The sequence below is a fragment of the Acomys minous genome (assembly GCF_964271855.1).
Source record: "Acomys minous genome assembly, chromosome: 3".
In the NCBI taxonomy this organism is placed as follows: Eukaryota; Metazoa; Chordata; class Mammalia; order Rodentia; family Muridae; genus Acomys; species Acomys minous.
In genome coordinates this window covers 127,742,821-127,764,388 of record NC_140485.1, presented here as the reverse complement: position 1 = coordinate 127,764,388, position 21,568 = coordinate 127,742,821, and the positions used below count along the sequence as shown (strand labels likewise).

Genomic DNA, 21,568 nt, shown 5'->3' with positions numbered 1-21,568 from the left:
AAATCTAAAGCTTTTAAAAATAACCAGAGCTTTGAGCAATCACAGGATTTAGAGGAGAATGGAATATAAAAAAAATCAGTTCTAAGATATAACATAATTTGGGTCTTCAGAGACGGAACGAAATCAAGCAAAATGTGCATAGATAGATGGCTCTGAACCTCTTCTCTACAGAAGTAAGAGAACGGATTTAACTTTGAAGCAGCCACAACTTGGTACTTAAACTAATACTTCTAGCAAGATACACTACAAACCACACTTAACATAGACAGTCTGCCTCCTTTACTTGCTTTAAGCTGTATTTAAGTGTAAAATTTTACTAGAAAGACTTCAGAATGAATATGCAGCAATCCTGAGATGGCGGGATATTCCATCTGGAACTGAGACGTGTCCATATGAGCGGATATTTTGTCGGAATGCCTCAGTATCTATATAATTGAAGCGAGACCTGGATCCTTTTTTAAATCTTTTTAATTTATTCTTCTCTCGTATATTACAACCTGTCCACAGTTTGTCCTCCAGTCATCCCCACACACCTTGCTGCTCCCTCACCCCATCTACTCTGCTTCCTCCTGTTACTCATTGGAAAAAGGGCAGACCCCCCATGGATACCAACCAAACATGGCGGCATATCGCGTTGCAGTAACACTAGTCACCTCCCCTCATACTAAGGCTGGACAAGGCAACCCAGTAGGAGGAAAGGGGGAACCTAGACCTTTTAAGGGTCATCCTTCAGATTTAATCATGTTTTATTCATCAAAGAACTAACTTATTTATGTCTTTTGATTCTAAGTGATTCTGTCAGAACGTTGCTACCATCTCATGGACCTATACATCATTTATGATTTCACAAAGTTTCTTTCGTGAACTTGAGACCCATTGCTCAGGAATCAATGATACGGCACTTGTCTCAGAGAAAGCATTTTCAAAGAAGGGTCTTAGTGGCAGTATTTTTTTTTTCATTTGTAAATGATTTTCTGCTTCAGATATATTTTCAGACACCCAGGACTTTCATCCCAAGAGAGGTGAAAGACGTCTATGAGCTGAAACTTCGTTTCCAAGAAATGACCCCAGCCCTGAAACCCAGGCTTCATGACTGGACAATCGCACTCAGTCCTCGGCCTTCATGCCGCCTATTTGCTGCACAGCTATGGTGAAGAGGGGCTGAGGTTGGCCGGGCAAGGAGTAGGGCTGTAAAGGGATTCCTCCCCACACTCCAAATGGGGAAAGCTTGACAGATCACAAATGCACTGATGGCCTGTTATTAATTTGTTTATTTTGGCCTGTTATTTTTTTCACCTTGAAAATAAAGACAAGAGCAGTGTGAAGAAGCAGCAAGAGTAAAACCCTCGCGCCACTGTATCTCTACGCCCCATCCCCCACCCCTCGATTCCCCCACCCCCACGCTTGATGTACCCCCCTCCCCCACTCCCCACACCACCTCAGCCCCCACCCCCACCCCCTCCACCATGTCCAAAAGAAAGGCTGAAGGGGATGCTAAAGGAGATAAAGCCAAGGTGAAGAAGGAGCCACAGATTAGATTGGCAAGGTTGTCTGATAAACCTGCTCCTCCAACGCCAGAGCCCAAGCCTAAGAAGACCCCTGCAAAGAAGGGAGAGAAGGTACCCAAGGGGAAGAAGGGGAAAGCTGATGGTTGGTAAGGATGCGAATAATCCCGTGGAAAATGGAGACACCAAAACAGACCAGGCACAGAAAGCCAAAGGTGCTGGAGATGCCAAGTGACATGTGTGCATTTTTGATAAGTGTGTACTTCTGGTGACTATACGGTTTGAAAAACTATTTTTTAATCAAGTTTTATAAAAGCACAATTTTGTTTTACTCTTTCTTTCTTTCTTTCTTTCTTTCTTAAGCTATGATGTTAACACACAGAATACCTCATTGTTTGGAGGGGGCAAAACATGTGTCACTAACAAAATGTCTCCCAAGTTGGATTGATGATGGAAAATTTCTTTCCCTGATAATTTTAAAAGACTCCTGTTGGCTCCCTAGAGACATTCTGGTGTTGACATATGTGGCCACCATGGCACAAAATGCCTTGTGATGTGGGAAAACTAAATTCATTTTTGTATCCTCCTCCCCCGTACCATCAACCACTATTTAATTCCCTTAAAACCAGAGACCTGTTAAAACCTGACCCTCAAAATTGTTTTTCCAGCCTATTGGGCAAGCTGAACTTTGCAGTGATGTCACTGAATGTCCTCAGAAGAGCGGTTGTTCCTTTTATAAAAGACTGTGAATCTTCAGGTTGATAATCCTGCCATTTTCATTTCGTTTCCTGAAAGTCAGGATTGGCCTGTGAAAAGTTGTTAAGCAACATCCTTAATGTCAAATGCCAACCCTCACTCTAAGCTACTCCTCCCTTTTCAAAGCATTGAATGGATATTTCACTGGGTTTTATCATGGCTTTCTGATTTTGGTAGTCTATACAAGAAAGGAGTTTGGAAGTTCTTGTATACTGTTAATGATTGCCTGCCCACGTCGTGCCTGAAACACCAAGACTGTTTATGAAAAGTATCTTTAATAAAGCTGGATACAGTGAGGCTTGCAACAAAAAAAAAGTAAAGACAATATTGCCACATGAGTCACATGGCTATTGTGATAACTGACAAGATATATTGAAAATAAATGATATATGTATTGTAAAATATACATGATAAAAATAATCTTGCTCTCTAAACCACCTGGCTGCCTTACAAGGTTTATTGTTCATTTAAAGTAGAGTGTAGCGGGGAAGATGACTCAGAAGTTAAGAGTCCCTGATTTTCAGGACCTGAGCTCAATTCCCAGCACCACAGTGCATAACTCACAACTGCCTGTAACTCCAGTCCCAGGGTATCTGATTCCTTCTCTGGCTTCTGCAAGAATATGAATTCACATGAGTTCTTTCTGTCTGTCTCTGCCTCTGTCTATATGTGTTATGCACACATGCCCATGTCTTTCATGTATGGGTGTACAGGTGTGTGAGAGAGACAAAGAGATACATACAGAGAGAGAATTAAATATAAAACAAAATACTTAAAAAGATAAAGGCTGGAGAGATGGCTCAGTGGTTAAAAGCACTTGTTGCTCTGGCCAAAGAGCTAGGTTTGGTTCTCATAGTTCAAAATTATCTGTAACTCAAGTTTCAGGGGATCCAGTGCCCTCCTCTGTCATTTACAGGCATCAGACACACATGTATATAAATGTACATACACACAAATATACATGTATGCAAAATATTCATACAAAGAAAAACAAATACATCTTTTTTTAAAAACAATAGAGTCTGTGGCTCAGGAAATATCACAATCATAGCCCTTGTCATAATGCTTGGTACATTAACAGGAATTAATGTTTTTTCTTGATTTGATGAGTGAATGATTATTTAGTTTTAATCTTGTATTGAAACTGATATCTTAGCTGTTTGGAAATTTGGCTTAAAACGTAGTAGATCAGGATTTTGTTGCATGTATGTGAAGATTTATGACTTATGTCTTTATGTGTAATCAGAACAATGTGAGCAGGTGATAAGGCTGTCTTAGACATGCTTCTGCAGTATTGTGTCACTACAGAAATCGAAATACTGGATTGTCTTAGTCTTGATAGGAGGCTTATCACTTACCATTCAAGCACAAATTAAATAAAAGTGTAAAATTTGTCATCAGACGGCCAACAATGAACAACTTCCAATTCTTTGCTTTCATTTGGAAGATGCATGAAGTCAATATCAGCACTGAAACTCTTAGGTTAGAAACCATAAAGGCATTTTTAATTTAAATAACAGCCAAAGAAGAAGCAGCTCAGCCCAGAATCTTGAAAGCACATATTCTAATCATACTGTTCCTTATCCCTTCTGTGACATCAAAGTACCAATCAAAAGCTCTCCTTTCTGGGTGAGGAATACGATGTCAAGCAAGCCACTCTGCAGTGGCCGCACTATAATGATTTCAGCAAGTGCACACACAGGGGTTAGTCAATTGTAGCTAGCATTTTGGGTGTCACAACAGATGAAAACCTTTCCTTCCCCCTCCCTTATGCATCTTGTCTATGGCTCATTTGTACTCCTCATAGATAAGAGTCTACACCTCTAGGTAATTACATCTGCTTGCCTTCTCAACTAAGCGCAGATTCCAAAAGGATACCTGCATCTGTTTCATTTTTTAAACTCGGTGGGTTTTGTTATGCAGGGGACCTAAGGCATAATCAAAAGAGTACCTTATAGATAATGATACATGCTAGGTAAGTGATTTGTATCTGGAAAAAATAGACTTTGTCAGTAGTAACTTTCCCCCTAGCTTTTCCATGTTGCATATTTTAGGCAGAGCCTTAAAACTGAGTAAGTCACTTCTCTGGCATCATGGTGCTTGATGGCAATGCTTCACTGGAAATCTTCTCCACAATAATAACTAGACCTGAGCATGCGAGGCAGCTGTGAATGTTCTGTGAATGGCAACATTTCCCATGCATGTTAAGCATTGACCTTCCCAGCCACACCTCCCACTGACCCTGGGTCCCATCATGCTGTTAAATTGTCTAGCCAGCTTTCAGAAAGTTCTCAAAGAGAACTGGGCAGCTGAAACATACATCTCCACTGGAGGCCGGAGAAGACTGAACTTCAGATCAGCCTGTTGACATGGCAACAAAAGCACTTACCATTCAAACAAAGATGACAAAGGTTTAGCAGATGATTTGAAGTGGCATTTCAGAAATGCTGTTCTCGATGCAGCAGCCTGCCATGCTTTTCTGCCACAAAACTATCCCACTCTAGGTTTCTAAACAACTGCGTTCACGTTTTATTGAAAATAAAATGTAAAATGAAAGAAAAATCACATAAGCAGTAAAGTTCTTAGTGCCACATGCTTATTTCTTCCTCTCCTTCTATAGGTTAAATGAGTTCTACCCCCAAAATAAGGCTAAGCAGTATGAGTACATTTGTCATGGGTATAATGTTCTCAACAATGAGCATTAGACTCAGACTTACAAAACACCTTTAAAATAAACTGTTCTTTTTCCTAACACAATTAGGAAATAAAGGCTTTCCTCGTGAAGTTATTAAAACACATATTATATTTAAGGAATACCCATAATATTGTTCATACTTTTTTTAAAGGCTAATGCATATAGGAATAACATTCTAATGAGATTTCAAGCACAACACAAAAATAGAACCGCTCTACAGTATTGTATGCATTTGTTGCCTATGTACATGCAAGTTTGTGAGAACACTTGTCAATTTATCCATTAGAAAATATGATGGGGAAAATAATAGACCAAAAAAAGACATTGTCAAAATGGGGAAGGTACAAAAAGAGTAATAAGGACAAAAAAATGGAGATAAATGGTGAGATTGGATGTGTCCTGTAAGAGGCAACAAACTAAAAGATGGCTCAGACATTCCCTCCTGAGTCCAAATCTAAACTTGCAACATTGATATTTAGGGGAATCTTATGTTTATTTTCTGGAAAAATGGGAAGTTAGACATGGGAAGAAATGGCTGTTTGGGAAAAGAATAACAGTTATTGGATAAACCTTGAGCATAGTGATCGCATCACAGAAAAGACAAATGAGGACTACTTTAATCCAAAATTACTATAATGTGTATTTCCACGTGAACGGGGTTAGCCTGTATCCTCAGTGTGAGACGCAGCATACACTGCTCAGTGGTGTGTTTCCAAACTCAGTCTCTGCCTTTGAACTTGCAATTCCACTCTGAGCCTACGTCACATCATTCCCTGGTGAAGAGCCACCCGTGTTCAAGACAAAGATCTCATTTCTGCTCTGGGAAGCCTTCTTTCCTGTGTACCCAAAAGGAATAGATACTCCTGGATCTCCTGTACACTTTGGACATGAATCTGTCAACCCTACTCCACTCCACTCTACTGCAGCAGATCTCTGGGGATGGTTACACAGTTTTGTTTCCAAGGCCAATTTGTGGCTGTGAAGTAATGGACTTGACTCTACCAAATGCAAGTAATACTAAAATCTTCCACAAATACCTAGAAATAGCACCAGGGAAAGTGGAGATGTGTGTACCTGTGATCTAGATGCCAGGATGTGAATCATGGTCCACCACTCAACCGGGGTATAGAAGCCACCTTGAATTTCTGGAGTTCTTGCCGTGGATACAGACTATAAATGACTTCTTACAAACGCTGGCACAATTCATTAATGTGACCTGTCCCATCTCAGCTGTCCTGACAGGCCTCATTGCTCCCAGCTTGAGGAACTCCCCCACGTGATTAGGCCTATGATGCCTTGAAGTGACCCATCAGCATGCACACATTCAGACCTTCCCTTCTGTCACAATCTTCAGTCTTTCCCAATTACTTCTAAAATGTTAGTTCTTCCACTACAACAAGATGACTCAGTCCTCCATCCCATATTTCTCCTAATCCATCTCTCAGCTGTTTTTGTTATCTAAACTAGAGCCACCGCTTTCATCATGCTCTCTGCCTCTCAGAAGCACCAACGTGACAAGTTTCTATTCTCTAAGATCCCAGTAAACACTAACCGTCTAAAACCCAGATGCCGTGGGCCGTTCAGGTGCCCTGCAAACACCAAGAGCTGAGTTCCATCTCTACCACCCAGGTAAATACACCGGCCTCTGTAGTCCCAGCCCTCCCACAGTGAGATGGGAGGCAGAGACAGGAGAGCTCAGGGCCAGTTAGGCTAGAATACACAGAGCAGCCAGCAGTTCTCAAAACCTTTCCTTTGATCTCTACATATATACCATAATACATATGCACTCATGCAGCTACACACACACACACACACACACACACAGAGAGAGAGAGAGAGAGAGAGAGAGAGAGAGAGAGAGAGAGAGAGAGAGAGAGAGAGAGAGAGATCTACATCCAGGAGAGCCACACATAGCAAATCCAGCCTTCAGCTCACTGGTTCATTTGTAAAGTTTGAAGTGTTTTAAGCTCCCGCTTCTTGCAGTAACAGCTTTCTTTGGCTGCTGCATCGTTATCCTTTGTTTCCTATTAGGAGAGGAACCAGGCCTTGTTACTTGGCTCAAGGTCTTCCCAACCTTTTTTCCTGTGGAAGTACCCACTAGGCTATCCTCAAATCCCTGCAAATTCAACACCCCTGTCCCGCCCAGATGAGCCTGCCACCGGCCACCCTACAGATCTAGTTACTGTTGTTCCTGGGATCTTTCCCTTAGAAATAGCACTGTCAGGCATGAGCTGATGTCCTTACGCAGCTTCCATAGCCCCTTCATCCAGGGAAAGTCCCCGTCCTAAAGAAGCTTTGGAGCTGCAAATCCATCAACTCCTTCCAAATCATTCCCACTGCTCTAGTTTAGATACTAACACCACCCTACTTAGGGTATTGCACTAGGTCTCAACCAGTCCTGCTATTTAGATTTTATGTAAAAATATTTATTTTTCGATTTATATCTCAAAAGTACCACTTCCTTAAGCAGGATTTCTCTGGAAACTCTACTTAGGTAACTACATCTTGATACTCTCAGTCTGTACAATCCTTTGGGTTCTTTCATGGTTCTTAGCCCAACAACTCTGTGTCATTTATAAATGCATCATTTGTTATCCTTCCTCTCTCACTAGACCCCAGATGGCTATGCTATGTCAGTCTCATTTAATGACAACTCTTGTATATAGTAAAAAATATTATACACAGCAGTTAATGAGCAATTTATGATAAATAAACGAAAGAATAAATAAATAGATACAGATCTTTCCTGTCCCATTCCAAGCACTTTAGTAGGCAGCAGGCTACATTGACACATTAAATATAAACAACCACTACTATCTCTGACACATAGATTCTTTTCTCCAACCTATTGTCTGTGTTGCAGAGGAAACTTTCCTAAAGTACAACACTTTTCTCCTGTCTCTTTTCACTATTTCCAAGTCTCCGGTGGCTTTGACATTTCCTAGTGGAAGTCTAAGTTCATTAATGTAACTAAGTGGGATTTGAAAGGTCTGGCTTGCTTTGCCTTCTCGATCTCATCTGTGGCTATTGCCACCCTCTCATCTCCAGCTCATGTTTCTCTCAGACCTTCCGCACGTGTTCCTCCTTCCTCTTCATCCTTCCTCCCACCTGGTCTAACCTAGGCACATCTCAATTTAGCTCGGAGCTTCTCTGAGGAGAATGTCAGAAGCAAACAACTCATACCTTTAGTAGCCTCTTCCATAGAAGTCTCTACTCTTTCTGTAACACTAATTACTGTGACCAAATTATAAAATGAGTCTCTGTGAGGTGTTTTTTTTTCTTTACCTGTGCAGGCTATGCCACTGAACCTAGTACCCAGTTTAGAGGAAATAGAAACGCGATGGATGTCAGTTTATGAAACACAAAAAAGTCTCCAAGTTGGAGAAGTAGCTCAGTCAATAAGGCACTCACCATAAAAGCGTGGGGATCTGAATTCAACCCCTAGAAGTCAATCAAGAAAGCCAGGAGTAAGTGGGTCACGTCTGTGATCCCGTATGGAGAAGGTAGAAACAGGCAGATCCTTAGGGCTTTCTGGCCAGCTAGTCTTTCCTAGTCACTACATTTCAAGCCAGTGACAGACACTGTCTCAAAGAAAAGGTGAATGGCACCTAAGGAAACCAAGATTGCTGCCTGGCTTCCTTCCACATGTACATGCACACATGTGTGCATGCTTCCTGACATGTGTACCTGCACACACGTGGATATGTACACACATGTGCACAAATCATTCTCACATTATGAATAGAACAATAAATGAATGCATGAGTAGATGAGAACAGATATAAAATACATATACATTATATATATATACTTATTACTTTGTATATATATATATGAGTATGTATATATATACTCATTACTTTGTATGCTATCATATATATATATCATATCACATCATATCATATATACGATAGCATACAAAGTAATGAGTTTTATTATGGAATTTTCATAAGTAATCTTACCCATTCTCCCCTCTACCCCACTGTTCCATTCCCATGGTTTCCAGATTCCTGCTGGTCACAAATCTCCTCTATCAGGAAGGATAGACTCAACTTTTCCCTGCTCCCACTCCCTCTATATCTTCCCCTCTCATCATCCCCTTTCCAGCTTCATGACCTGTACACAGCTTCCTTATGAGAGAGAAATAATCACCAGAGTGAAGAGAGTGTCCAAGTGAGAAAACTTGCCAACCACACCAGAGGAGGTTTTGAAAAATGTGTTCCTTTCCTTTATAACATCAAAATTTGTGTTGTCTCTCAAAGTCTCACTAAAGACACACCAAATGCTGATGACCAAGTGCCAGAACTGTCAACTTCTGCCGAGAGAGTAGATAAAAAAAAACTCCTTTGACTAGAGGCATACTCAGTAGGCACTATTTTCTAAGAGCACTGGATAGAGCTAGATTCTGCCAAATGCTGTCGTCGCAAGTTCAACCAAGTGTTTTTTCCACTTCCCTACATAACTCAGAAGAGTAACACTGATTGAAGTTGAATGTTGATGGAGCTGAGGGCTGGAAGATGACGGCTTTTAAAGAAGTTGTAATTACTTCCCGTTGAGAGGCTATTCTTCTGAAAGAGTTCTATCAGAGGGGTGGTCAGCGGGGCTTGCACTCATTTCACCCCATGTGCCTGGTTGCCTGCCAGGTTAAAACGAATCCTTTCCTTTCTGCCAGGAGTCTGCATTCTTCAGTGCACACATGCCTGCGGGGCACTGCGGGAGCCAGACGCAGGCTTCTCAATGCTGTGCAAGCAACCCCTGCATTTGGTAGACTGCTAAGGAATCGGGCCCTTTTAATTTGGAGAAATGTCTATTTGGGACCCAGAACACACTCCCTAGAGCTTGGGTAGGAGGTGGGTTCGGCATGTTTGGTAAAAGGAAGTTAACTTCAACAGCACAGCCATGGGTGGGCGCCTGGGTCTTTTTCAAACTATTTCTTCTCCGTTCCCGCCCACCACCAACTCCCCCCTCTGTTCCTATGACTCCTACAACAACACAGTCACTTCCTAAGTCATAGCAACAAAGAGCAGCAGCCTTTCTGCTGACCCTGGTCCCAGCACTCGATTACCACGTCTTACTGCAGTGGAGTTGAGCACAGAAAAAAAAAAATAAGATGTAGAATTATTATTATTATTTTCATTATAGTCTTATGGCATCTTTTCGTGTGTTTCGTGCTGTGCTGAGCACTTAACATCTATTTTCTAGTTTAATACTCTAGGGTTATTATTATCCGTACTTCATAGATTTCTTAGAACACCGCAGATATAGAATTCAAGAAGAGAGATTTAAGAACGGGGAGTTTAAGACAAACTTCCTATTCTCTTCACTCCCCACTGCCTCTGCACCTTTTTCCTTATTTCCATACTTTGCGGCCCTTTCCTTTTGATTTCTTCCCAAGCAATCTAACCCAGGCTTCTCTGAGTCACTGAAAAATTCTCAACTATAAGAACCAACAGAACCTCTATGATTTTTTAACTGAAAATATAGCAGTCTATGTTTTTGCCTAACCCTGACTTTCAGGTTCATAGAACATTCAGGAAATGCAGCACTGCTGTTCTTCTTGCTGAAAAATGGCATTCTTCCTGCCTTTTGGTTATTTAAAACACAACCACAATATTGTTATTCCATAAGAATAACAGGGCCTGAAACAGGAACTTGTACCTCAGCCTCTACATTGCTACATTCTGGCTAGTATATCTAGCACTCTGAAAAAAAAATCCACTACTAATCAACATACTTTAAATCAAATCACTAACTCCAAAGAAATGACAAGTGTATTAGAAGTAAAAATCAACCAAGTCCTGTTAGATCCCGGTTCACATGTCAATGACAATGCCTCATTTGTAAGTTCTGGTCCATGAATAAAAAACACACTCACATCACAGCTTAGCATTCTATTTTGTATAGCTTGCCTCCAACTAGTTTTCCATGAATCATATGATTATTTTTTAAAAATCTATTTAGTGGAATAAAAGATTTCTCAAATGCCTGAAGCTATACTGCTAACCTTTAGTGACACTACATTTCTTTTAAAGTTCAAAAGAAGTGAAGAACACCGAAATGGAAAACATTGGCAATTTTTTTGTCAACCTTTACCTACTTAATCAAAAACGTCCCAGATCTTCACAGCACTCTGGGAGCAAGCTAGCTGTGCTCTCTAGGACAAATCGTCTCGGGGGATGCTTTTTCTCTCCTTCCCTCTCTGGCTCTTAACCTAAGATTTGGAACTCAATTTTCCAAAAATAAAAAAGTATGTTAGCTGAAGTAGCAGAAAAGTGCATTGAACTTGGATGTACATTACTCTAGTTCGAGTTCTGATTATGTCAACGTCTAGCTTTGTTCTACTTGACAAATAAATGATTTGAGTATTCTTTGTCTTCAATATCAACAATAACTATAAGTAATTTATGGACTTTCAGCTAATATTAATAGATTTGAAATAATGTTATAAGATATAAAAAAAACTGTAGATGATGGAGAGATAAGTAAACAATGAAGAATAGTTGCTGATTATGCAGAGGACCCATTTGTTTCCTAGCACTCATGTAAGACATCTCATAATGACCTAAAGCTCCGGCTTTGGGACACTTGATGCTTTCTTCTGCCCTTCACAGCATACACTCACACAGACATATACACACACACATAAATCAAAATTTAAATCTTAAAAATACAAACTGTAAACTAAACACAAAAGTTGTTTAATTTGGATTTTGTTCACAGGTGACAGTTCTGTATCATAGAAAGTTTTTCAAACTTTCATTGATTGAGTCAGGTCATTCTTAGCTTTGTAAACAGCAAACTATTCTATTCAGAAACACTGGACACTATAAAAAAGATGAAACTTTTTTTTAAACAAAGTGATGGACACTTCTAGGTTGAATGACTATGCCTGATAAAAACTTGCTACTATTTACTTTCCATTCTTCTCATCAGATGTCTTCATATGTATATCTGAAAATAATGAGTGTATATCATGCCCCAAATTTAAATAATGGTTACTTGTTATCCTAAGAAGAATAAAATGGAGAAAAATGCACAAGGAGCAGAAGGAATATGAGTGTCTGTTTAGTTTGACCTGTATTATCTGGGTAGAGGAAAGGGGACATATCTAAGGACATCAGTCACATTAACACTGTCTCTTTGTTTGTAACTAACACTTCCTATTCATGTGTGACTTAAAATCATGAAATTACAGGTGACTTCAAAATAGACATTCTATGCTAGTTTCATGGAATCATATGTTTTTTAGTAGAGAGTATCGGCTCCCTGTAAATAAAAGAAAAAAAACATTGTAGATATCAATGTGAAGGCATGTCATAGTGATAGCCTTCTTTGGGTACCACCAGAAAGCATCCAGTCATTTGTCAATTATTAATGTGACTATACTATTCAAGTCACCAGATTCCAATGGGAATTACAGCCATGAGTTCTACTCAGACTTTAACTGTCTATTAGTCTGAAGGTAGTCTGATGACATGAACCATGACACGCTTTAAGGGTTAAAAAAAAAAAATAGTAGGGCTGAGTGTGGAAGAAAGAGGTCTGCAGTGGGTTAGAAAAAGAAAGGGTAAAATCATCAAATGCTGACTGGAATAAAAGCTCCTCTATATTAATGTCTGCTTTGTGTAAAAGACTGGGTTTACTCCCACATTTACAATAACTCTTCATGGGAGTCATTATAAGATTAATTTTTTAAAGCATAGTGAATAACCTCGTATGGACTCAGGGTCACTGAAGGTTTTGGTTAGGATTTACTCCCATGTGTCTTTGAAAAAAAATTCCGTTTTGCTCCCTTTCCAGCCCAAACAAGTTGTCCTCCTGTGTTTGGAGTCACATATGTATTCTGGAAGAATGTTAGAAGCGTTTGATGGGGTTATGCCAATCACTTAGGTAGTGCTCTCATTTTTCTTGGTTCTTTGTGGAGAGAGGAAGGAGGGAGAGGGAAAAGAGGATGAGAAGTAGGCAAAACTTTTTTTTTTTACCTCAGAAGGAACAATATTATCCTGCCATTGACAGTATAAAGACATGAGGCCTGAAATTGTCCCCTCCCTGCTTCAGAGGGGAGGGCGTGTCTTTGAAAAAAGTGAAATCCAAGTAAGGATGTTCTGGGAAACAGGAGTAAGATTTTCCTTCCCTACCAGATGTCCATTTCAGGCCTATTATCGTCCATTCCATATGGCCTTGGCACTACTCCTACTTCTCCACCTGTAACTATAATTCATCCCCCTGCCTTACACTCAACAGTAGGATGGGCTTCCAATAATGAGCAATGGTATTAGTCTTTGGTTTGACTCTTAGGGTAAAGCTATACTGCAACCTATATTAACCACCTCTTGTCTTTGGTGCTATTCTGTCTGGAAATCAAAGATTCTATGTCTTGGTCCATTTCCTCTTGCTATGACAAAATACTTGAGGATGAGCAGTGTATAAAGAAAATGGTTTGCTCATCTCCTAGTTTTAGAGGCCTTAAGTCCAAGATCCTGCAGGTCCATCCATACAGACTTTGGTGAGGACCTCTTGGCTACTCAACAACATGGCAGAAAACTAAAAAGAAAATGATCACATGCAAATGTGGGAGATTACAGCACATAAGGAAGTTGGACAGATTCAGGGAGCAATTGCTCTTCTTTTTTCTTTTTTTACTAAATATTTTTATTCTTACATATACATTTATATTGTTATATATACATACATACATACATACATACATACATACATACATACATGCAATAAACTACTTATAGCAAGAAGACCCATGACACAATCAGGAATTATGTAAATGTTACATCCTTAGTGATTTGGCTATTTGTATTTGGCATCCTTGAAGAAAACATCTTTCCTACCTTGGTGCATCTAAAATTTTTAATGTAAATCAATATCGACCGTATTACATCATTATCAACTTAAAACAACTATCTAGACCTAAAAACATCTTACCCCTAAACAACTAAGCTTAATTGTAAAACTAAACTATCTGGTCTTCAACCTTATCAGAAATTTGAGAAGGAATAAAATTGATTACCTGAGTGAACCAGAAGTGCAGGTTAGTAGCTTTCCAAATGAGAAGATGACAGAGACTGATTGCTGCCTGAACAGTCACCCAAAACTCTCTATAAAGTTGGAGCATCATATTCAGCTTTCTGGCCCAATATATCTGACAGACATATTTGTGAGGCAGAAAGTATTGAAGACTTGCTTACCTTGTCTTGGCAGAGTTTGGCTATTGACTCTGCCTGCATCTAAACTTGTCCCTTTTTAGCCAGAATTCTGTGTGTGGTAGAAATGAGGACATTTTGCCAGGTGGCTTGTTTGCCACATTTGAAGCCATCTTCATAAAGAGGTTCTTTGATGCTCATCATCCTCTTTGAGGTAGGCTAGGTGTTGCCAGGAGTTGACCTGTTTCATTGTCAATGAATCTTTAAAATAATAAAAATATTTTAGGTGCCATATTCTGCATGTCTCTGAGGTTTTTGAAGACCTTATCTAACTATCCTACCTTATCTTTCTATAGAATCATATCTATCTGTCACACCTAAGATGTATATTCTTGTGATAAAATAAAAATAGACTAGTGATTGATATGACCATGATTCGATCAACTAAAAATTAACTTGTATAACTTATTTATCCTAAACAGCCTGCTATAGCACTTTAAAACTATTGGAAGTAAACCTTGTATTAAAATTGAGTTATATGGGTACAATACCTCATATTATACTAGAAATATATATATATATATATATATATATATATATATATATATATTTGTGTATGAAGAATATGTGTGAAGAATAATCTTACATTTGAATTCTATACCACTGTGTCTAGAATTAAATTTATTTTGCATCTATATGTAAAATTGTATACCAGTGAATTAAAAATAACCCTGTGAGTGACAATTGAGGCATTAAGTTGAGGAGTAGCTTCATTAATCTACCTTTTGTTCTATCCCCCCTACATATTTCTATATTCCCCTTTCTTTCTTTTTAGCCTCTACCTATCTCTAAACTTAAATGGAAGATAAAGGGAAAGCAAAAAGGGTTTTAAAGGTTTTTTTGAAACACACAGTAAATAGTCTTTGATAGAAACACATTACAAATGAAGGTGTGATAATGCACACGTGTGTTTCTTGCACTAAGAAGAATGAGGACAGAGGATTTGCTAGTGCTAGTTTGAAGCTTACCTGGATGACCAGATCAAGAATAAGGCAGGCAAGAAGGCAGGAAGGATGGAAAGGAAGGAAGAAAGGAAGGAAGGAAGGAAGGAAGGAAGGAAGGAAGGAAAGAAGGAAGGAAGGAAGGAAGGAAAAGGAAAAGAGAGACATCCCTGAGTCCAACCTTGTTTTCTCTTGAAATAAGACCAATAATAACTTGTAGCCAATTCCCATTGAAAATAACCCTCTATAGCCTCAAAAAACAACCAAAAACCTACCCAACTCCCTTAAAGGAAATGGGGGCATCATCCTCTTAAGGTTTCTTCTAGCTTATTTGGAAAAAATAATATCTTTGTAGTGCCCAAATAAAATTGGGGAAATGGTTAAATAAGCTAGGAATAGCCTTTGTGGTCCATTTTCTAAATTTTGAGAGATTCCAGGCTTAACTAGAGTCCTGTGTGGGACAGTCTGAAATGCTGGACCAATTGGGATTGGATTGGAATTTTTTTTGAAGGTGTCCTGAGAGCTCTCGTGTTCTGCTGAGGAACAGCAACTAAAGCACTTGGTGCTGGGAATCAGCAGCACTGGTATTTTGTAGCTCTCAGTTTGATCTTTAGGTCGCTGTGCAGTCCTGGCTGTCCTGCCAATCAGACACAGTGCGAGATCTGCACCACCATCTTGGATCTCTCCAATCTCTTCTTTTGTAACAACCAGTTTATGTAGAAACTAGCCAGAGTCCCAGGAGAACCACAGTCTCATCTGGGGCCAATAGTCTGCACAACCTAACTCCTTCCCACTGAGACGAACTCCTTCAAGGCTTTACCACCTTCCAGTATCACCTCCCTCCCAGCACATGAAACTCGGATGCAATATTCAATCCATATTTAATTACAGCTTCCCACGGCCTATCAAATCAGAGGACACGGCAGTGTTGCCCACAAACAGCACTGCTCCCACTTTCACATGAAAGCCTATTGGTAACTTTGTATGTCCTATACATTAGTAATGGAGTTGGAGGAAGAGGATCAATACATGGCCTATAGTAACTGGTATAACATATGGCTGATTCCCAGCTTTGTGTTAATGCAAAGGTTATATGATCCTTTTTTTTTTTAATCTTATAAATCCATGTGACCTGAAACAGGATTGAACAGAGTCAAAGAGCTATAGCTAACTTTTTAAAAGATAGGAACATTTAACAGGGTATTTATAAGTATGTTGAATTTTCCTGTGCTTCTGCACTTAATTCCTTAGGAGGAAGACTATACGCACTGATATATTGGCCACTCAGCTTACACTAACTTAAATGCAAAGCGAAGTTTCACTAATTTCCTATTTGAGAACCCACTGACTTATGCAACTTATGCCACAATACTATTCATATTTCCTGGCCTTTTTAATACCTCAACAAATGAACCAGACACTAGGGGGTTAAATATACCCTGCTGGATTAAAAATAAAAAGAATGAAAATTAGAAAAGGAACAACATTTCCTGGAAAAACTAACGTGCCCTTTAAAATAAATGCTGTACACTGAAAGAGTTAAAAATTAAACAGGAATTGAAAAGGAGATAGGAAAAAATTAGCTTTGCAGATGAAAAGGGAACTATAATTCAGTGACCTCCTTTGCCATATTTGACAAAATGCTTGGAAACATTTCATGCTTTAAAAAAAAATGCTTAAATGAACCACAGCATCCTGAACTCACTTTTTATCTTAACTTCAAACTTTAATAATTAGAAGTCGTTTTAATGCTGAAAATAATGGAATCACTTTGATTTCTTTCTTTTTTTTTTTTTTTTTTTTTTCTGTTTTTCTAGACAGGGTTTCTCAGTATCGCCTTAGCTGTCCTGTACTCTTTCTACAGACCAGGCTGGCCTAGCCCTCCTAGAGATCTGCCTGGCTCTGCCCCCTGAAGTGCTGGGATTACAGGTGTTCACCAGCATGCCTGGCTCACTTAGAAATTTTTTTCTTTTAGAAAATAATCCCGGAGCCTTCTTGGAATAAACTATAAGTTGGACGTTTCCTCAGACTGAGATCCATAATTTTTAAAGTTCACTGAGTAGCTAATATGCAGTCAACACCAACACTGAGAGACGCTACACAGGACAGCTACACCAGTAGGTTTCAAGCTGTGGCACCTCCATGAGCTTAAAACTGTAAGTCTCAGATCGTGCACAAATTAGGTGCAGCTCGCAGCCCCAGCAAAGGTCTGCCTTGTTTTGACTCCTTCCCCACTTCTAGATGTCTGCTGAAGCACTTAGATGTTTTAATGCCCAAGCTTTCTGCAGGTTCACTCCATGCACTAACAAAATATTACATAACATTGTGGGACCCAATTCCTTGTCACAAGCTAAAATGCAAGGACCTTACAAAGTCAGCAGCCTTGTCCTCCTGGGCCCTGAGGACATGTCTTTAAGGTGTCACATGTTCTTCAAAGGCGGACTCCCCGAAGACTGAAGCCTAGTTCCCACTGTAGCCACTAGCGTTTGCTCTCAGGAACTGTCACAGATCAGTGCAGACCAAAGCCGGTGTGCTTTTCTTGTCTGTGATAGTGAGCATTCCTAGGGCATTCTAAATTGCTTGAAAGTTTGTTTTATTATTTTCTTAATGGGATTTCCATTTTAAAACTATCTTTTAGCTGGCCATGGTGTAGCACAGCTTTAATCCCAGCACTCAGGAGTCAGAGGCAGGAAACTCTATATAGAGTTACAGGGCAGCAAAGAGACTCTGTCTCAAAAATTAATTAATTAGTTAGTTAACTAATTAATTAGACAAACAAAAGACCCTTATCTTTTGCTTTCTATTTGTCAAACTCTCACAGTAAGCATTTAAACCAAATCTGAATTATTTCTTTTTCTTTTCTTTTTCTCACTGAGCTGCCCAGGCTGGCTTTGATCTTCCAACCTTCTTCAGACATTTGAGTCCCGAGGTTGCAGGACTCTTCCACCATGTGTAATGCGTTATTTTTTAATTATCACAAAACTGATGAGATAATGAACATGTTTCTGTGAACTGAAATAGTATATATTCTAGTTCCAGACCATTTGTACAGATAACAGCCGGTTGGATGTGGTCACACAAAGTTATACACAACATGTAGATAGAAAGTTGAGTCCTCCCCAAATGACTTTGCACACCTGCATACATTATTTTTTCCTAGTCTGTATATTATGAAAATTAAATGTCTATATTTTTCTGTGGTAATGTGTACTTTCTTTGCTAATTCTGAGAGCTCAGGAAATTAAGGTAAATTGTTAAAAAGCTTTTGTCTATAAAAAAAAAATTCTGTGTTAGAGGCCTGCCGCCGTTTCCTTGTTGAAGCCCTGTAGACAGAAGCAGTATATATCTTTCATCGCTAGCATCATCAAGCTGGTTGCCAAAATAAGGGGCCTGTGAAATTCCTGCAGTCACCTTATAAATTAACACATGCATAACACCAGAAAGGAGGCTACCAGCTTGAAAATATCTGTTAACACTTCTTTCAAAGCTGTAGGTGCATGCAATTAGCACTCAATAAGAACATTATTCTCAAGAATAACATAACATCTACATGTGTTGAAAAACAAGGGAGTTCATTCTGATTAAAAGTTTGGTATAAATATGGATTTAAAAAAATACTCCCTTTTTGGTCTGAAAGAATTTGTTTCTATCCATACACCCAAAGATTTGACACAGGATGGTAAATATTCTAGCATCAACAATATAAAAATTTCGTATAAAAGATTAACTTTTTGTAAGCTTTTAGATGTTTTTCTATCTTGCCTATGGAATTCAAATTCAGAGTTTCAAAGAGGAGAAAGTTAAATAGAGCATGTGCTGGGCTGTGACTCGGGTCAGACGGTATGTGGAGAGGAGTGCAGATGGCCTCAAGGCCCTTACTTATAATCCCAAACAAAGGTGGAGAGAGTTGTAGGTCCATCAAGAAAATGAGAACTCTCATTTCGTTATAAAGCTTTCTCTGGGATGTGGCCACCTGCTAGATGAATGTGTTTTCTATGGCTTTCTGAGCCTAGGTGTGCCTTTTGACTAAGTTCTAATCAGTGAGATCTAAGAAAGGTATGTGCCACTCTGTGCACAATTCTTCTGTCTGCTAGTTAGAAGCAGAAGGGCTCAACCCAGTGGTTACAAAGTCACAAGTTGAAGAAAAGAGTGACGTGCCCAAAGAGACCGCCATTTGAATCCCAGTATCCCAGTGTCACACAGTTACACAGCAAGAAACACGCCTGGGTGTTAAGCTGCTAATGTCCGTGGATTTGCTCTTACAGTAGCTAGTGTTAGCATAATAAGCAAAATGCTACAAAATGGAATTGCAGAGAAAAAATCTCTTAAATGATCTTTGAAATAAATTTACATGTGCCAAGTCATTTCTACTCACAGTGCTAAACCTGGGAATCCACATACCGCCCTCCCCTCTTAAATAATTGGTATCCACAGAAGAAAATGGCTTGTCCAGAATCACCCAACTAAGCAATGAAACAGATTGAAAGATGAACCAGGCCCCTTAATTATTTCAGGCAAGAAGGTTGGACTCATGTTACAGCTAGCAGGGTGTATATCTGAAGCTAGCCTGGGTTAACTCAGTCCTGGCTCATTCTGCAAGCATTTGAAATTCATACTTATCAAGAATATGCATCCTATTCGAACGCATTTAACAGAATTTTGACTGCATCCTGAGCAAGCTGGCCTAGGTAGTTTAATTTCTAGCACTTGTACTCTCATGAGCAACCCTGTGGGGCAGACATTAGAATGATTGCTTCTGCTAATGAGAGAGCTGTAGCTTCAAAGAAGTAAGGACACTTGTTAAGGCTACCACTGCTAATAAGAATCTGTATGTCCCCAAATCACTGTGGCTTCAGAAGTCCCCGATTCTGTCCCTGTCACTTCCTACTGCATTGACAAGCATACAGAAAAGCATGGCTGTTTAAAATGAGCATATATTCTAATGTAGTACATGGGTATTCATTTTATCTTGTCTGTGCATACAGGTTTGCACGTGAGATCTGTGGTGCAAAGATGTGTGCAAGGAATCAATACCTGTGCACACGCTCACATGCAAATGCACTGTCTAAACATCAGAGTCCAGCTTGTTTGATTCACCCAAGCTCTGAAGCACCAGAGAGACCGTCTTCCATTAACAACTTGCTAGATGCATTTCACCATTACCTTCTGAAGGCTACTTGTAGTCTCCAGAACAGGAATGTTCACCTGGCAACACAGCTGTGAGAGCAGAGACCCCAGAGCAAGATGCTTGGGTACATCTTCTCACATGCATATTTTCTGAGCACTGGGAAATCATGTGGTATTTTTAATGTGTGTGTGTGTGTGTGTGTGTGTGTGTGTGTGTGTGTGTGTGTGTGTGTGTGTGTGTGCTGCAGGTGTAGAGAGATTATCAGATCACCAGGAGCTAGAGTTATATAGGTGGTTGTGAGCTGCCTAATGTGGGTGCTGGAACCAAACCGGGATCCTCGACAAGAGCAGTGAGTGCTCTAAACCACTAAAGCCATCTCTCCTGCTCCTACATCATGTAATTCTAAGCCTCTGTTTTACTACTTGTAAACTGTGTATAAGGTTCCCTGTTTCAAATGCAGTGTGACAGATAGATACTAGGAGAAGCTAATGTGGACTGAGTCTTTACATCTATCTCTGAATTCAGATTTTATTTTATCTTAGTTAGTTAGTTACTTAGTTAATTGGTTGGTTTAGGGTATTTTTGTTTGTTTGTTTGTTTGTTTGCTGGGTATTTTTGAGACTGGGTTTCTCTATGTAGCCTTGGCTGTCCTGGATTTGCTTCATAGACCAGGCTGGCCTTGAACTCACAGAGATCCACCTGCCTCTGCCTCCCTGAGTGCTGGGATTACAGGCATGCACCACCAAAACTGTAATACATAACATGATGCCATTTGGCTATGTTGTCTTTGAGAAATATTTACAAGGCATTACATTGCTCCTTCACAGGGATGGAGCCTTATGAGTTGGATTGACATCTCTATAAGAAGAAGCACAACTGAGGGGCATTTAGGCTGTTTCCAGGTTCTGGCCCTCAGTTGAAGAATGTACAAAGAAACTGTGGTACATTTATACTATGGAATACTACTCAGCTATTAAAAACAAGGAAATCCTGAAATTTGTGGACAAATGGATGGGACTAGAGATGATCATAATGAGTGAGTTAACCCAGAAGCAGAAAGACTCACATGGTATATACTCACTTATAATTAATTGGGCACTAGCCCAAAAGGCATGTCACATGAAAGTCTTCACTTACCAGGAGATTGGGAACCATGTGAGGACATCCTACTGAAACTCTAGGTAAGAGAAATATAAGAGATGGGGAAATAGAAGGACCCAGAGGGTCCTAGAAACCTACACAAATAACATCATGATGGGTGGATCGGGGCACAGGGGGGGCCTGCTCAAATTATTGCACTAACCAAGGACGACAATACAAGTAGTAAA

General features: G+C 39.6%; 1 protein-coding gene and 1 pseudogene across 6 annotated transcripts in view; one reads left to right on the top strand and one right to left on the bottom strand.

Moving 5' to 3' along the window:
- Positions 1-21,568, bottom strand: part of GRM1 (glutamate metabotropic receptor 1) — a 379,329-nt gene that overhangs the window by 188,893 nt on the left and 168,868 nt on the right. The gene's annotated exons all lie outside the window — the stretch shown is intronic.
- LOC311594048 (non-histone chromosomal protein HMG-17-like) lies at positions 1,467-1,854 on the top strand (annotated as a pseudogene). The gene has a single exon. The product of its transcript is annotated as a non-histone chromosomal protein HMG-17-like (transcript).